The sequence below is a fragment of the Myotis daubentonii genome, chromosome 1 (genome assembly GCF_963259705.1).
Source record: "Myotis daubentonii chromosome 1, mMyoDau2.1, whole genome shotgun sequence".
NCBI lineage: Eukaryota > Metazoa > Chordata > Mammalia > Chiroptera > Vespertilionidae > Myotis > Myotis daubentonii.
Window position 1 is genome coordinate 23,554,978 of NC_081840.1, and position 19,099 is coordinate 23,574,076.

The window sequence follows — 19,099 nt, forward strand, 5'->3', positions numbered from 1 at the left end:
AACGCTGTCCAGCCCTCCAAACTTGCAGTCGTAGTTGGGATTATAAGCCTGTCGCACGTGAAGAGAGGCAGAGTAGCAGAGTGGGTAAGAAGAGATAAGTTTAGGGCTCAAACAACTTGGGGTTGGATCTGACCTTTGTCACTTACTAGCCATGCAGCTGGGGCAAAATATTTAACTTCCTTTTGAGCCTGATTGGCTCATTTGGTGGTAATAACCTTGTAGGGTTGTGAGGACGAAGTGGAGAGGAGTGCTGAATGGATGTGAAGGCCTGGCCCATAATAAGTGCTCAGATTGAGCTCATCATTATTGTGAAAAGCAGTAACCTCAGCTAACTTGTGGTGAAGCACAACATTCATCATCTCAGCAGAGAGATGACACAGATGCAGTAGAAGTTGACTCCTCCCCTATTGAAAACGCTTCCCTAAATATAGACTCTGTAGCCTAAGATCCTGTTTGGAAAAAAAAAAAAAAAAAAAAGGCAGGAGGCATTGTACCCACCTGGATAAGGTCATTTACTGAGCTGGGTAAGTCTGTTTGGCCTAGTAGCACCTGGCTTACATAATGGTGTTTTCATTCATCTAACAAATATTTGCTGAGCAACTACTATCTATGTTCCAAACACCAAGAAAGGGATTGATGTTGATGTTGTTTCTTTCTCCCTCCCTCATCGATGTTTATATCTCTCTTTCCGTTTCCTTTCCTCTTTCTATAAAATCAATGAAAACATATTTAAAAAAGAGAGAGATCCCCAAATGGAATGGTAGATAAGAGGATCAACCCATGAACCAGCAAGTCACGGTTGGATTTCTGGTCAGGGCACATGCCTGGATTACAGGCTTGGTCCCCAGTAGGAGGCGTGCAGGAAGCAGCTGATCAATGATTCTCAAGCAAGTCCTAGGGTGAATACACCAAGCTGGCAAAGTACATCCACGAAGTCATTCATGGACTGAGGTGTTTTATTTTATTTTATTTTTTTACTATTTTGCATCTCTAAGTCTGTGTTCCAGGATGTGGGAAGTAGGAGGTAAGGAAATCCAATGGCCACATCTAGGTGCAGGGAATGCTGGGAAATGTAGTCTAGAGAAGATGGCCATGTGCTTAGAGAAAAGGGCGGGGGGGGGGATGGTGGGAGGAAGTTATAATGAAAAGGAAAAGGGATAATGAATACTCAGGGCAGTTTGCAGTTATGATTCAGGGAGACAGAGAAGTAAATGAAGGCTTATAACAAAGTTAGGTACATGCTCTTGTCAAGAGCACCAACTGTAACCCTTGAGTAGAGAAATACGTTGTGGCTCCCATGGGAACTTGGGCTTTGGAATCAGACTTCTGGGTTCAAATCCCAGCTCTCTCCCTTAGCTCTGGCACCTGCCCCACGGGGTTGGTGTGAGGATTAACTGAGTTAATCCACGTGAAGCTTTTAGGACATGGTCTGACCCAGAGTCAGTGTTCAGGGAGTGTAAGTTATTACTGTTGGGGAGCGAGGACAGGGTGTGTTGGAGAAAGTCAGTTGATTCAAGGTTGTCTGGAGAATGGCTCACAGATTTGTCACCTCTCAGTTTTACAGCTTCCCACAGGCCTTGTCTCTCTGATTGCAACTTGGGTGTTGGCCCCTTCTCATCATTGAGAAATGTTAATGAAGGTAAACAAGGCTATCTGAAGGGGGTGGTGGGTTTTTTAAAAAAATAGAATCAATTCATGTTCACCTGGACTGGACCTAGGGGAGAAATTTAGAGAGGATGTTTCAAAGTCACATTCAGCTTTCGTAGGAGCCAATGACTTTAGCACCTGGTCCACAGGCCTCTGCTGGTAGAGTAAGAGCCCCTCTTGGGTGTGCCTCCAGGTAGAGAGCTCTAGAAATTATTTAAAAACACTGCTACTTAGCTAAATAGAAGGAAGAGCGAATAGTGAGGCCCCACAGGGGCCTGGGGAGACTTTTGCTCTTGGGGATGACCCCGGTGGCTTCCTAGGGCCCCTTCAGCAAGAGGAGAAATGGAAAAGCTGGGTGCGGCACTGGCAGGAGATGGGGTGTCCTCTTACCGGGAGCCGGTGTGCTATGACATGCAGAGGGTATCACGTTTTCCATCTTCGGCAGGTGTCATGTGGAAAGAGAACCTTCCTCACTTCAGAACAAGAGCCTTAACTTTCCTTGGCAACTCACAGAGTGGATAGATTTTAGCAGATAAACAGACATTGGAAAATGGTTTTCTGCCCACTTCCTCTGCACTGTTTCATTTTTTGGGAGTCTGAGGAGCTTTCATACCGCCCGCCGGCCCTCCTACCCCCCAACTCTTACAGTCAGACTTTCCAATAATCTGGAAAGTAGCATTGGATGCTGTACCTGACACAATGGGCACCATTTTTGATTCTCTCAAAGCATCTAATTGACTCATAGGAAATGGAATGGACACAGAGAAGGGAACGCATGTTGAAGGATTCATATGTGTTTAGGATCTCGCCTGTGGCTGTGGAGAGACCAGCAGAGGTGGGCTAAAGGGGTGTGTAGAAGCTGAAGGCCCTGGTAGGAGCTAGCTCAAGGGCAGTCCTGTCTGCTTCTCGTCACCTTAGCTGACCTCTTGATTTTGACCTCTGGGTGTCACAAAGATCTGACACCTGGCCTGCCTGTGTCTGTAGGTAGTCATGGCCCAGCGTTTTCACCCACATGTTCTCCAGCTTTATGAAGCTCATTTCTTCCCTATCACTAGTTCCCAACTGGGCCTTCACTGGTCCTTACCACTGGGATTAATCTTTTCTTTTCTTTCCCTTAAGAAAGGCTTATCAAGGAGGTAGAAGCTGTAGTGTGAGCTGTTTAAATTTGGATCGCCCATTGATGGAGAACTCAGGCGAAACTTTGATGTTATCTCTGCATGATATTATATGTGTAATAACCAAGGTGTTCATCAAAAAGTGTCAACTCTAGTCTGACCAGTGTGGCTCAGTGGTTGAGCATTGACCTATGAACCAGCAGGTCAGGATTCGATTCCTGGGTTTCAGACTTGATTCTCAGTAAGGGGTTGTGCAGGAGGCAGCCTATCAATTATTCTCTGTCATCATTGATGTTTCTATCTCTCCCTCTCCCTTTCTCTCTGAAATCAACAAAAATATATATTTTAAAAAAGTGTCAACGCTAGTCTGTCTGTACCACACCATCCATGGAGCACTCTGAATTAATATTTAAAATAATAGGTCTGTAATTCTCTTGAAATCATAATCATCTTATATTATACTAGAGGCCCAGTGCATGAATTCGTGCACCAGTGGGGTCCCTCAGCCTGGCCTGCAGGATCGGGCCGAAACTGGCTCTCTGAGATCCCCTGAGGGGTCCCAGATTGTGAGAGGGTGCAGGCCAGGCTGAGGGACCCCACCAGTGCATGATTGAGGCCAGGGAGGGATGCAGGGTGTGTCCAGCCCATCTTGCTCAATCCCACTCAGCCAGACCCCAGCAGCAAGCTAACCTACCAGTTGGAGTGTCTGCCCCCTGGTGGTCAGTGCACATCATAGCGAGCGGTTGAGTGGCCTTAGCATATCATTAGCATATTACACTTCGATTGGTTGAATGAATGACCGAACGACTGGACACTTAGCATATTAGGCTTTTATTATATAGGATTTAAATTTGTGTGTGTGTATGTGAAAATTATGACTTTATTAAGTGTGATCATTTAAATATGCCAATAATGCCCAGCTGGCATGGCTCAGTGATTGAGCATTGACCTATCAACCAAGTGGTTCAATTCCCAGTCAGGGCATATACCCGGGTTGGGGGCTCAATCCCCAATGTGGGGCATGCAGGAGGCAACCAATCAAGGACTCTCTCTCATCATTCATGTTTCTATCTCTCTCTCCCTCTCCCTTCCTCTTTGAAGTCAACAAAAATATATTAAAAATAAATAAATGTGCCAATAATGATTGTAATCCTACTTTGCATTTCTTCATTTTTTTAATAAAGTGGGCCTCTCTGACCTTCTGGGAGGCTCTGTATTCCAGCCTGCTGGGTGAGTGGTGAGCAATCCTTTTTACAGAAGAGGGCAATTCAGGAAAAATAAACAAACATTTAAAGGTTGTTCCTCCCCCCACCCCCCACCCCCCACCCCCAATCAAAATGAAGAGAGTTTTATTGAGTCTCATGCCCCAGGGGTGGATGGGGCGGGTGTCAAGGAATGTTTATTCTTACAAGTTACTCTACTGAGTAGAATAATATTAGTGAGAAAATGGGCACTACTTTTTAGTAAATGAAAACTTAATATCTGGGCATTTACAGAGAGTGTTCTCACTTTTCATTGTGAAATTAGACCTCTGGATGCCTGTGTGATCCTTGTCACTACATGGACTACCATTGTAACCCATGGACCAGTGTTTTTTATATCTCAGAACCTTTCTTATTCAGTGTAGTAGTGTCCAACACCTAGTAGGGACTTAGTAAATGCTTATTAGGAAGTAATACGTATAATGGTTAAGAACACAGACTGTAGCCGGTGTTTGTGTGGCTCCATTGCTTGAGTATCCTCCCGTGCACCAGGAGGTCCCTGATTTGATTCCCTGTCGTAGGGGCACATGCCTGGGTTGTGGGTTCAATCCCCAGTAGGGACGTGCAGGAGGCAGTGATCAATGTTTTTCTCTCTTAGATGTTTCTATCTCTCTCTCCCTCTCCCTTCCTCTCTAAAATCAATAAAAACATATACAAAATTAAAAAAGAAAAAAAGAATACAGACTCCAGCAAGATTGCAGCTCTGTCACTTTCTAGCTGTGTGACTTTGGGCAAGTTACTTAACCTCTCTGGGTCTCAGTCCCAATCTGGAAATTGGGGATTATTTCAATTCCTACCTCATAGATGGGACTGAATGAGTTAATGTATGTAAGCAATGCCTACCATATGTAAACCCTACTTGTCAGCTGTATTGTCATTGAACTGAACAGAAACCCAAGTTTGCCTCTTTTGCTAGCAGTGGTCCTCAACCTTCTGGCCCTTTAAATACAGTCCCTCATGTTGTGACCCAACCATAAAATTATTTTCGTTGCTACTTCATAACTGTAATGTTGCTACTGTTATGAATCGTAATGTAAATATCTGATATGCTGGATGGTCTTAGGCAACCCCTGTGAAAGAGTCATTCGACCGCCAAAGGGGTTGCGACCCACAGGTTGAGAACCGTTAGAAAATCTCTTTCCAACTCTGGCTCCCACATTGTCACATTGATTAGATTTTCTCTCTAGTTTCTGTTTGTGAAAATGAATTCTATTTCCATATAAAATAATTATGCTCTTTTTCCTCATTCCAGACACTTTCTAAGGAGGAGCAGCAAAACAAAAGAACCCTAAATGTTTTTGTAGCCACCTGTGTCCACCTGTAATGCGTAGAGCATTATGTTAATTACCTGGGTTGGAGGCTGCACGTCTAGATTTTGCAAAACTGCTCTTTTTCAAAGAGCTCGAGTTTCTGTGTCCTCCCCCCTCCCCCCACTTCACCTCTGCTCACAGAATGCTCTTCCTCCCACACTCGCATGGACAGGAGCGCTCCTGGAACATACACACCAGGTCAAACCTGGCTCCAAGAGCCTTGCCCACCTGGTTACTCTTAATCACCTTCATGTTTGTCCATTTAGTTTGTAAAGTTTTAAAAATTAAAGTATAGCGTACATACAGGAAAGTGCACATATGCTCAACTCAATACAGTTTGATAACTTGAACATATTTGTGTCATCGACACCCAGATTAAGAAACAGCAGGCTAGAAGCCCAGCTGTGCCCCTTCCTGTCGTTACCACACCCCCTACCCAACCCACCAAAGGAGACTGGACTGATTCTAACCACCTGGAGCGGAATCTCAGTCTGGTATGACCACTGTGGTGTCTGATTCCCCCTTTAACGGGGTGAGATTCAGCCATAGTGTTGGCCGTAGCTGTAGGTTGTTCATTCTTAGTGCTGGAACGGATTCTGTCATGTGAGCACAGTGTGATTCCTCTGCCTGTCCTGCTCTTGGTCGGCATGCGGCAGTTTCCAGTTGGGGACCTCTGTGAGTCGCACATGCTGGCATGTGTCTTTGGAGACCTGCAGGGTGCATGCCTCCCAGTGGATAGCTAGGCCAGAGGGCGGGCAGTGCAGTAGATGCAGCCAATTGCTCTTCCAGAATAGAAGTGCCAATCATCTGCTTGATTATAATGAAGAAAATTATTCCATATTCAGATTTGATTTGAGTTTTATTTTTTTTCCTTTTTACTGAGTTTGGGGGGACATTGGTTAACAAAATTTGAGTTTTGAAGCAGAATAACATTACACTAATTCTGCTGATTTTTACCATTCTTATTACATACATTCTCATGTGTACGAGACATATGGTAACCAGGCAAAGTCATTTGAGTTGCGGTAAGTACTTCTTTTTGGGAAGCTCTTGAAAGACGTTTAGAGCTGCCCCCTGAAATGGAAGCTTTAGGAATTATTTTTTCCTAAAATGTCTGCTTTATTTTCAAGGGTAGAAAATAGTAATCAGAATTTAGAATTTAGAACTTAGGGAACTTTTTTTTTTTTTTAATATATTTTATTGATCTCTTACAGAGAGAAAGGGAGAGAGATAGAGAGCTAGAAACATTGACGAGAGAGAAACATCGATCAGCCGCCTCCTGCACATCTCCCACTGGGGATGTGCGCGCAACCCAGGTACATGCCCTTGACCGGAATCGAACCTGGGGCCTTTCAGTCCGCAGGCCGACGCTCTATCCACTAAGCCAAACCGGTTTTGGCATTAGGGAACTTTTGAGTGAAAATCAAACATCAGTGAGATTATTGATTTTCCAAAATTTGCTCCCTGGATCACTCCTCTCATAATTTCAATCACAGTTGCCCCTCTTCAGAGTTTGACCGGGTGGGGCAAATGGAGAGTCAAAAGTCCCTCCTTCCAGTCCTGACTTTTGGTTGTAAACAACCACAGTGCAAGGTGCTTCGGGAATGCAGAGGTAGAAGTTCTTTTAAAAAAAAATAAATTTTTTTTTTATTGATTTCAGAGAGGAAGGGAGAGGGAGAGAGAGACAGATTGAAACATCAGTGATGAGAAAGAATCATTGATTGGCTGTCTCCTGCACGCCCCACACTGGGGATCGAGCCTGCAACTGGGTATGTGCCCTGACTGGGTATCGAACAGTGACCTCCTGGTTAGAGGTCGATGCTCAACCACTGAACCACGTCAGTTGGCCAGAGGTAGAAGTTCTTCACATCTAGTCCCAGACACCTCTGAGCCTTGAAGATAATTCAATTGAATCTGTTAGTTTTGGCCCTAAACAACAAGGTAGAAAAGACATCCCATTGAACAGTGGTTCTCAACCTTGGCTGCACATTAGAATCACCTGGGAATCTTTTTAAACGATTCAGAAATCAGGATTTTAAAACGATTCCCAGGTGATTCTAACGTGCAGCCAAGGTTGAGACCCCTGCCATAGAACAATAGCAACAATCTCACTTCACACACTGCTCCCTCAGAAAAATCTCTCACAAAAGCGCTCTCAAACCCTGCAGCACGGGGCAGTCTTCATTTTATTTTACAGATCGGACAATTAAGACCTGCAGGGTTGACCTGACACAGCAAGACCCTGGAAGAACTGGGGGTTGGAGGCCAGGCCCAGGTGGGATTGGTGCTTCTAGGAGCAGAGGGGCCCTTTCCTACGAGGAACTTGAAGGCTCTGTGCTGTATCTGGAGCTCAGCATGAGGTCCCGTTGATTGGTGGCTTCCACATTCTGGAGCTTGGCATTTCGTCTGGTTAGAAAATGGTGCTTGGCCTGGAGCAGGGGTGGGGGCAGGCGGGAGGGGGTCAATGGGGGAAAAAGGGGAACATATGTAATACTTTCAACAATAAAGAAGTATTATGAAAGGAAGAAAGAAAGAAAGAAAGAAAGAAAGAAAGAAAGAAAGAAAGAAAGAAAGAAAGAAAGAAAGAAAATGGTCTTTGGTAGGAACATATGCACAAGGAATTTATTGCTGTTTTGTTTGTAGTGGCCAAGAATTGAAACCAAGTACCCATGAGTAGGGAAATGGCCCAATAGCTATGGTACCTTGCTACCATGGATTATTACAGAACCATTAAAAGGATTTTGGCACAGTAACAAGAGGGAGGAGCTGGCCGGCGTGCTCAGTGGTTGAGTGTTGACCTATGAACCAGGAGGTCATGGTTCGATTCTTGGTCAGGGCACATGCCTGGGTTGTGGGCTTGATCCCTAGTGGGAGGTGACGGCTGTCAGTCAATGGTTCTCTCTCATCATTGATGTTTCTATCTCTCTGTCCCTCTCCCTTCCTCTCTGACATCATATATAACTTCAGAAAAAAATTTTTAGAAAGAGGGAAGAGAATGTATCTAATATATAATTCTATTTTCTAAAAAATATTTTTTTATTGACTTCAGAGAGGAAGGGAGAGGGAGAGATAGAAACATCAATGATGAGAGAAATCATGAATCGGCTGCCTCCTGCACACCCCACACTGGGGATCGAGCCCACAACCCTGGGCATGTGCCCTGACTGGGGATTGAACCGTGAACCTCATAGGTGGATGCTCAGCCACTGAGTCACACCAGCTGGGCTATAATTCTATTTTTAAAAAATATTTTTATTTTTCAATTACCGTTGATATACAATATATAATTCTATTTTTGTTAAACAAATAACCCCACTATTCATGTGTGTGTGTGTGTGTGGTGCTTCATAGGTTTTGCTAGTGAGTGTTCCCTGTGTGTACTTGCTGGCCCAGTTTTGGATAGCAAAGCTCCTCACCTGGGTGAGGGGGAAACAGCCTGTTCGGGCTTCTGTTCCCAAGGGAGCAGGGCTCAATGGAAAAGTAGGGCATCGGGACACCTACCTCAGGACAGGTGAGAGGCAGACTGGCGTGTTGAAAAGGAGGATGGTTTTACTAAGTCTGACATCTGGTCCCTGAGCCGTATCAGCAACCACTTAGGGGTGAATGCTTGGCCTTTCATGGGGACATTGCTCCATTTCTTCCTGCCAAACCACCCCCACCCCGAGACCCACTAAACACAAAAGAACTAACAGTAGTGGCTTGTTTGGTGGCCTGGTAATGTGACTTCTACCCAAATCACCGAGCACTTGTGCTATGGCCAAAGTTGCCCCTAAGTAGGTACTTAAGGTAAAAATCTCCGTTCTGCAAATCTGTGTCACCTGGGGTAACCCCTTCTCTTTTCTTTGCCTTGGTTTCCTCATTCACAAAATGGAGATCGGGGTTTTCTGTTGCTTATGCTTGAAAGAAAATGTGATACATAATATGTATTTTTAAACAAAGAGAGACATATTATATATTTAGGAAGATAGGGCCAATGGTGTGTGTTAGGTTTTGGTTGAAAACACCAGTGCTGCTGACATGAACAGTTGTTGCCATTTAAATTGAATAAGTCTGGACGTTTCCAGTGTGGCAGGTGCTGTGTTTTAACAATGGCATTGATGACTTCCAGGAGCTAGCCTGTTACGTGAAGGTTAACCTGACCGCGGAGGGTGGCTGCTGCATAGACGGCCCTCTCTGGGCCCTCCTGCTCTCTCTCTGAGGCAGATGGCCGCCCTCCTCCTGGCGGGATGCAGCGGCTGGAACGGAAGCCACTGCCTGCTGCCTTCCTTCCCTGCCCAGCAGAAGCCCACAGATCCTGGGACAGAATGAGAGAGCCTGCAGCAGGCTGTCGCCTTCACTCAAGGACTTGCCTGCCCACGCCCACACTTCTACTCTGGGCCCACAGATTGCAGACTGAGCCTCATGGCCCAGGACAAGCTGCCTCGTCTTTCAGAGCCTCCGTTTCTTTATCTTCTCAGTGGAACAAGGTTGTGATTTGGAAGAGTAATCTTACTAGTTTTTTAAAGCGTGGGACGAGGTCTTCAGAACCTGGCGCACAGTAGGAACCCAATGAAACCCATAGCGATCTATGGATGGGCAGTGCGAAAGGTAATCATTTAGGAAATATTGTCCTTTCTTCCTTTGCGTTCCTCTGTGCATGATAAACTGCACTCCTTTTCCTGCATCCTATTCTTCTTTGCATTTATTTTACTTAAAAAGCGACTTCCTTCTGAGCAAGTAAGTAAACCTGATAGGACCTCACACCATGTCCCTCTCCTGTTAGCATTTCTGAGAGGAGAAGGTGCAATCTGCCTTCTGTTTGGTTCTGCTCAAATATAGGGATAGACTGAGCAGCGTCGATGGTTTTTCTGCATCCCAGGACTGTTCCTAACACCTCGCTGCTCTCATTAGCACTAGAGAGTCTTCTGAGCTCCCGGGCAGTGTGGTTTACCTGGATCTGGACAGGACAAGGGCTGGAGCTCCCAGTAGGCTCCCAGGCACTGGGTAGGAGAGTGTCCTTTAGAGAAAAGGGAACAAGTACACCCAGATAGAATGATATTACAGTAGGCATGGCAACCACAGCCGTCATACTCTTCCCACGAGGTGGTCAGAACCCCAAGAGAGGTGGATCCATTGTGCTACTTTCCCCATGGGGCGCAGGAGCAGGGGGGCATGCGGAGGTGTTGCTTACTCCATGGCTAGAGCAGGCCAGAGGTTTCGCCTTCTACTCCAGGTCTGCCTCCCTGCTCTGACAGCCTCTATTTAGAGTGGTGGTGCGGCCTCGAAGCATTTGCATTCTGTTGATTTATTACCCAGGGTTGCCCTGGGAGTTTGGCTGGAGAAGGGGGCAGAAAGAGAAGGAAGCACATCATTGAGGAGGGAAGTAGAGAGATGAAATTCTCGGCAGGAAGTTCTGCAGAGCCCTGGAGCTCCAGCTTCAGGGTCTCCTTGGAGGTGCTGATAAACGCACCCTCTATCTCCTGACCTTCACTCGGCGTCTTTGGCCTTGACTTTTGCAGCAGATGGTGTTGCACTGGAGTAAACCATGTAAGTTACACTAATTTCAAGGTTAACTTACGTCCAAAGTCCAAAGAGACAAGATTCAAAGCAATGTCCCAATGTACTGTGTGGACATAAAGCTGCTATATGGATGGTGAATGCTGGCACTCTGGACAGCTTGGAATGTTGTCTCAGGAGGTCGAGGTGAACACAGTGCAAGGGGTTGAGAGTTGACTAAGGAGCATGAACCAGGCGGTTGCTATTCTGGGGCTTCTGGGTACCCTGGGCCCAGAAATCATCCTCCTTTTCTGATATGAGGGGTAACTATGCCGGTTGCTGTCTCTCTTTGGTCAAATTATAGCTTGTTTGTCTCCCTGTCACCCTGGCATTGTGGGGTCTTAGAAATGAGGCACTTGACGTTGGCATGAGTCGCTATGGTGATGCTGGATGCTCCATCTCTACTCTTCAGCAGAGCTACCCACCCCCAACCTCTGGACAGTTTAAGGCGTTTAAAAGTCTCTTGAGTCCTGGCCGGTGCGGCTCAGCTGGTTGAGCATCATCCCATGCACTAAGAGTTCACCTGTTCAATTCCTGGTCAGGGCGTGTGCCCGGATTGCAGGCTCAATCCCCAGTAGGGGGCGTGCAGGAGGCAGCCAATTGATATTTGTCTCTCATTGATGTTTCTCTCTTTCTCTAACTCTCTCTCTCTTTCTCTCTCTCAAAGCAGTGAAAACATATTTAAAGGCTTCTTGAGAAGCATGCTCTTTTGGCTTCTTTAGTCAGAATATCTGAAGTTCCTATTGCAAGCTAGAGAAATGGCCCCTCCCACTCCTCTTGACTGTGGGTAACTTTTGTGAAGTGAGTTAGTTATTTAAAATCTTTTATTGAGGTAAAATTCACATGACATAAAGTTTACCATTTTACCTGTGTGCAGCTCATTGGATTTTAGTGTTTTAAAGTGTACAATTGAGTGGGTTTTATTGTGCAGCCATTACTATCTAATTTCGGAATATTTCCATCACCCTCAAAAGAAATATTGGACCCATTAAGTAGTCGCTCCTCACTCCCCACTTCCCCCAGCCTCTGCTCACTGTCTCTGTGGATTGCCCTATTCTGAGCATTTCATATCCATGGAACATATGCGGCCTTTTGTTTCTGGATTCTTTAACTTAGCTTGTTTTCAGTGTCCAATCATAGTGTAGCATGTATCAGTATCAGTATTTTATTTCTCTTTATGGTGGAATAATCCATTGTGTTGGTAGACCACATTTTATTTATCCCCTCATCAGTTGGTGGACATTTTGGTTGCTTCCACTTTTTGGCTATTATGAATAATGCTAATATGAGCATTCAAGTATAAAGCTTTGTGTGGTCATATATTTTTAAATCTCTTGAGTATATACTTAGGAGTGGAATTGCTAGGTCATAGGATAGCTCTACGTTTCATTTTTGAGAAACTGCCAGGCTGTTTTCTACAGTGGCTGTACCATTTTACAATCCCACTAGCCGTGTGTGAGGGTCTGGTTTCTCTGTGTCCTTGCTGATTCCTGTGATTATCTGTTTTTGTGATTACAGCTATCCGAGTGGTCTGAAGTATCTCACTGTGGTTTGGATTTGGATTTCTCTAATGATTAATGATGCTGAGTATCTTGTTTTTTGTTTATTTCTTCTGAGTAGCATATTTTCATGTGTTCAGTGGCCATTTGTATATATATTTTGGAGAACTGTCTATTCAAATCCTTTGCCTTTCTGTTGTTAGGAAGCTCATCATTGATCCTTACTACACTCCAGCATGGTGTGACCAGCCTGTGGAGATGGAGTGTAGCAAGTCCCTTCAAAGCAGGCTCAAGTCTCTGCCTGGTAGGCCACTCCTTGGTGTTCTCGTCTTCCTGGCCTTCCCTGTTAACAGTCCTTCCCCTGCCCCGCCCCCCCCCCCCCCCCCAAGTTTCTCTTCTTGACCCAATTCTTATTTTGGTCTCAGTTCCTTCCCAGCTGACTTCATCCACACTCAGGGCATCCATTTCCATATATGCTGATTACTCCCTATCTAACATGACATATCTAACCTGGACTTCTCTCTGGAGCTCCATGTATCCAGGAAGAATCTCAATATGTTCAGCACTTACTACGTTCCTCTTCTGAATTCCCCACCTACAAAGTCAAAAAAGCTATGGGGAGTCTTGGGCTCCGGCCCCGCTCTCTCAGGTGCTGTTCATTTGCTCTCTTCAGTAGCCCTTCTAATTTGTCCTCAGTTCTTCAGTCCTGTTCTGAATGCCTTAGTTCAGATCGTTGTTATTTCAACCACAGTCTAATTTTGAGCTATTTCCCTAACCTTCCTTCTCCTTTGTCTAGCATACAGGCTCTCCTGGTTCAGACCTCTACCTGTCTTTCCAACCTCGTATACCCTTACGTTAGCCATAAGAAATGCCTTTGGGTTTCTTGAATGGGTTGTATTCCCTCAAGCCTCCATGACTTAATGCCATTCCATTGGCAGGAGTTTCATATATGTGGTTAAGGATAGATTTTCAGGGATGGATTATGGATCCAATATTGCCTAAATGAAATACTACTATGGATAGAGAACATAGTGGCTGTGTTGGGTGTGGATTTTGATTCAGGGACTTATTTATGTAAAAGAATTTTCAAACTAAATAGCAATTAAACCTAATTGTATTGTATTTATAAATCACTTGTATTGCAAAGGTGATGGACTCTTGGAACACTCTGACCTTTGCCCCATTCATACCCTGTTGTTACTTTAGTTACTTTCTGAACACAAAACACCAAGATATGTGATGGGACTAGCATATGTGTATTTTCGGAGCTTATGGGACAAAATATTTGAAATCAGATTTGGATCCCAAGGTTGCCATAGCTACTGGCTATGAACACCAGTATTGCAAAATTTGTTTGGAGCCTACACGTCTAACCTCTGTAATGTCTAAAAACTTTTTCTGAGAATGTTAGTCCTTAGAGAAACCAAGTGAAACTAAAGGAGTGATTCCTGGCCCTTTCCAAATAATTTTAAAAAATTAACTTAATTTCACCTGGCCAGTGTGGCTCAGTGGTTGAATGTCTACCTGTGAACCAGGAGGTCACAGTTTGATTCTTGGTCATGTTCAGGTTTGGGGCTTGATCTTCAGTAAAGGGTGTGTCAGGAGGCAGCTGATTAATGATTCTCTCTCATCATTGATGTTTCTATCTCTCTCTACTTCTCCCTTCCTCTCTGAAATCAATAGAAATATATTAAAAATATAAATAAAATTAACTTAGATTATTATTTAGTGCTTTATCTCTCTCCTTCAAAGTTTTACTTAGAAAAATTTCAAGCTTCCTGGAAAGTTGCAAAATAGTACCGTGAACATCCTATGCTCTTTGCTTAGATTCCACCATTTACTAACATTTTCCCACAGTTTTCTCTCTTTCTCCCCCTACACCCCGACTTGTATGCACATGTGTGTGCATACCCCCATACCCCCACACCCCCCCACACCCACACTTTCCCCAAATGGTCTTTAAAGGTTGTTCTCTTTGTATTTTGGACATAGTATCCAATAATCTGGCGAACACAGATGATGCCTGATGGGGCAGAGAAAGAAGCGGCCGATTCCCCTACGGAAGGTGATTTATTTTCAGAGTTTCCAAATGGATGGAGAAACCATGGGACTAGATCAATGGCCCCTTCCGAGGATTTGCTAATCCTCTCCTCATCCAGGCTGCAACCATGATCTGTATTTTCAGGAAGAGTGAGGTTTAGTTCCTAATACACTTTCCTCTTCTGGGCATGTTTTGGAGGCTCACATAAATATCATCGCCAAACCGAAGCCTCGAGCGCTTGGCTCAGCGCTGCCACTGGCGTGGATGATTCTGAGCGAGTTTTTTTCTCTCTCTGAGTCTCAGTTTCCCCATCTGAAAACGAGAGCTTGGACCACTTCCTGTATAAGTTGCCTCCCTGTGCGCACGTCTTATGACCTCTGATGGCAAGGAAAACTCAGTCCTTTGGGAATCTGTCAGAAGATGGTTAAAGTACTTGTGAAATGAACCCCAGAAACTTATTGCTGTCTGGGCTTCTGCCAGGACTGAGTCTGCTTTATAGCGAGGAGTGTTTTTCCCCTTGTAAGAGCTACCAGTGCGCAGCCTGTGGGGGCGGGAGGGGACTTGGTGGGGACTGAGGAAGTAGCAGGAAGGCTGACTTCTTTGTTGCAGCCTCCCCACCTCCCCTTCCTTTGAGGTTGCCTCCTTGTTAAATTTGTCCTTCTCCTTGCTTCCCACGCCCTTTTATAGCTACTTTTGTTCAAGGATATTGCCACCTCCTTTTTCTGTGCCTGGCCCACCTCCAGATTAAATATCTAAGGAGGACAGCAGCAGACTGAAGATGTTGATGCTGGGTGATCATAACAGTGGGCCTAAACAAAGCTGCACTCTCACATGTCGGGGTAGAGTTATTCAAAATCCAGGTAGTGGGCAGGATATTAATACTGCCAGCTAGAGGCGTCCACAAAGTTCTTACAGAGCCTAGGGCAGAGGTTCCTGGACAGCCAGATTCCTTGTATAGGTTTAATCCCATTTGAGAACATTCTGGTAAAGGAGATAAGGACTTACGTGTGGAAAGGAACTGGCGAGAGAGAGCAGAGTGGTTGGGTTTGTTGAAGACTCACTACATTCCATGCAAGGTCCTTTACCCAGAAAGTCTTAAGTCTGGACAGCACGATTAATGTGCCAGGCGCTGTGCTTTGTGTTATAGAAGTGGTAGAAATATATTAACAATTGTCCTACCTCCTGCCCCGGCAGTCATGTGCCAGGCATGTTGCTGCGTGGGTTCCTTCCATTCCATTTAATTCTCCCAACCACTCTGATGAGGTGGGTCCTGCCTTCATCCTGCAGGGCGGAAAGGGAGGCTTAGCACAGGCACTTGCTCAAGGTCAGGCAATGAGTAAGAGGCAGAATTAGAGTTTGAGTTCAAGTGTGATTCCATTTCCCTTCCTCTTAACCTCTGTGCCTCTTGTTCCTTAATGCTGACTTATGGATTGATGTCAGTCTATGATAATGTTTTCACTGGTCTAAAGTAAGGATAATATAACTAGATTTTTAGATAAGGCTTACTTTATTCCAGTTCAGTGGTTCTCAACTAAGAAGTTTTGCCCCCAGAGGATGTTTGGCATGGCCTGGAGACATTTTTTGATTGTTACAACTTGGGAATGTTACTGTTATATGTATAACTAGAGGCCCAGTGCATGAATTCGTGCACCGGAGGGATCCCTTGGCCTGGCCTGTGGGGATCGGGCCAAAACCGGCTCTCGGACATCCCCCGAAGGGTCCCAGATTGAGAGGAGGTTCTCGGGTGACGCATCCCGGAATTGGGCTGCCTCTTCTCTGGTTCCGGATGCATTACCAGAGAACTGCAGCTGCCAAGTCACTGCAGGCTCCTGCGTTGAGCGTCTGCCCCCTGGTGGTCATTGTGCATCATAGCTACCGGTCGGACGGTTGCTTAGGCTTTTATATATGTAGATGAGTAGTGGTAGAGCTGCTGCAAAACATCCCATAGTGTCCCAGCCGGCGTGCCTCAGTGGTTGACCATCAACCTATGAACCAGGAGATCGAGGTTCAATTCCCAGTCAGGGCACATGCCTGGGTTGGGGCTTGATCCTCAGTAGGGCATGTGCAAGGGGTAGCTGAGGGATGATTCTCTCTCATCACTGATGTTTCTGTCTCTCTCCCTCTCCCTTCCTCTCTGAAGTCAATAAAAATACATTTAAACAAACAAAAACATCCCATAGTGCACAGGATAGCTACCCCATCCCCATAGCAAAGACTTATCCTGCCAAAGTGTCAATAGTGCTAAGGTTGAAGAACTCTGATTTAATTAAAAGGATTATCCTTAATCCTAAAATGATAGTGTTTTGACTTTTGGGATATGTATTAAATGTCCTTTCTATTAAACAACGCAGTAGATGCCAGTTGGTAGGTGGCAGTTGGTTTTAGAATGTCCTTATTTGGCAAAGTAAAAATAGTTGGCAAGACTAATGTTGTTCCTTTAACTCCTTTTTTGTTGTTAAAAATTTCCTGGACCGTGAAATCCAAACATCCAGGAATTACTCTATCTAGGAATTATTAAAAAATATTGTGTGTTAAGAATTAAAGAAGGATGCCCTGGCTGGTGTGGCTCGGTTGGTTGGAACATTGTCCCATACACCAAAAGTTGGTGGGTGTGATTCCTGGTCAAGCACATACCCAGGTTGTGGGTTTGATCTCTGGGTGGGGTGCATTCAGGAGGTAACCCGTCAATACTTCTCTCTCACACAGATGTTTCTCTTTCTCTCTCCCCCTTCCTCTCTCTGAAATCAATAAGGAAATTATATAAAGAAAAAGAATTAAAGAAGGAAAGGATCTCGAGTTGCAAGGAAGGCAATGCCTAAGGGGCCCTTGGGGCTCCTGGGGTTTGATTTAGTAACAAACATTCATTGACCATTTAGCCCATAGTACTGTGCCAGGCCTGGAGGGAGGTAAAAATCAACTCTTGCTCTGCTGAGTTACAATCTCCATAGGACAAAACGTGCACATGCACAGAGCGAGTAGGGAATAAGGAAAGAGCCTGGCACAATGGCTTGGTTTAGTCTTTAGTTGATGTGAACATGGAAACCAAGGGGTTTCTCCAGGAAGGAATTTTAGGTTCCTACCTTGGGTCTTCCATCAAGTAATTTATATGACTTTAGGCACTTAATTTCTTTGCCTCTTGCTTTCATATTGGCTCCCTATCTTGGGTGAGGGCCTCTCAAACCTCTTGAGAAAGCCATTTCTGACACCTCCTTTCTTTCCCACCTCCAATGGGGGCACCCAGTCCTGTTGATTCTAATTTGGAAATGTCTCTAGAGCAGGGGTGGGCAACCTTTTTATGAGTGCATGCCAAAACCAGCAAAATCTCTGACTCAAAATTCTTCTGTGTGCCAACCCTAATTTTTTGAGAACATGTTACGCCTACTTGATATCTCTTAAGGTATACGTATGTGAAGAACCTTGAAGAAATAATAAAATTCATTTGAGTGACAAAAACACAGTATATGATGATGAAAAGTACATTTATTATATATATATATATATATATATTTATATTTATTATTATTAGTTAAGGTATTACAAATGTGTCCTCATCCCCCCCATTAACCCCCAACCTCCCCCCCCCCACTCATGCTCCCATCCCCCTGTTGTCCATGTCCATTGGTTTGGCTTATATACATGCATACAAGTCCTTCGGTTGATCTCTTCCCCTTACCCCTGCCCTCCCCTACTTTCCTTCTGGGGATTGATAGCCTGATCGCTGTTTCTCAGTCTTTGGATCTGTTCCTTTTCATCAGTCTATGTTGTTCTCTATAATCCACAAATGAGTGAGATCATGTGGTATTTATCTTTCTCTGACTGGCTTATTTCACTTAGCATAATGCTCTCCAGTTCTATCCATGCTGTTGCAAAAGGCAAGAGTTCCTTTTTTTTTTTTTTTTTTACTGCAGCATAGTATTCCATTGTGTATATCATTTATTTTTAATGTATACATGTACACTGATAGTCCGACAGAAAACTTTATGACTCCTTTTGATATTATCAGTGGGACTTTTGCTGCTGCATCACTGATGACAGAGATTTTACATCAGGTTTATATTTCATGACCTTCAGAGAGATGCACGAGCTACTACTTTCATTCGTCAGGCTACTCCTATTACGAGACTTAACAAAAGTCATCACTAAGAACAAAGATTCACAAGCATATGTGGATGAAAACTTTGTAACGCTGTTGCAAAGTTTTTTAAACAGAAAAAATTTTCTGGAATGGCATTCCAAGTCCTTAATAGTTCATTTTCGACACTTCTCTCTGGTACTCCTGTCTCTAATCGCTTTTTTCCAATGTTTTCCAAGTGAACTCTAAGGTCAATATATTTCTGCTTCCAAATTGAGCTACTCTGAAATTCAATCAACTGCATTTCAAAGTCAGCCATGCCTATCTATGAAAACATTTGTAAGTTTAGTTCCTCCAGTTTCATGCTGTCTGGAAACCTCATGAATTTTTCTGTCTTTTCCAGTTCTCTGAATTTCCCAAATCGAGAGAAACATAGAAATTTATTTCCCTTTCATTAGTACTGGTGGGCAAAGCGAAAGAGAAGGTTTCATTTTTATAGAGTGAAATTTTTAATAAGTAGGTGAGGCGGTTGTCTTGTCAACGAAAACCCGTTGTGTCTGAGGCTGAAACCAAAACACTGGTCGGATCTAGGAAGGCAGGGAGAGTTAAGGCAGAGGC

The 19,099-nt window shown here is 44.5% G+C and overlaps 1 protein-coding gene across 3 annotated transcripts in view; it reads left to right on the plus strand.

Moving 5' to 3' along the window:
• Positions 1–19,099, plus strand: part of DPF3 (double PHD fingers 3) — a 274,154-nt gene that overhangs the window by 39,619 nt on the left and 215,436 nt on the right. The window lies entirely within an intron of this gene.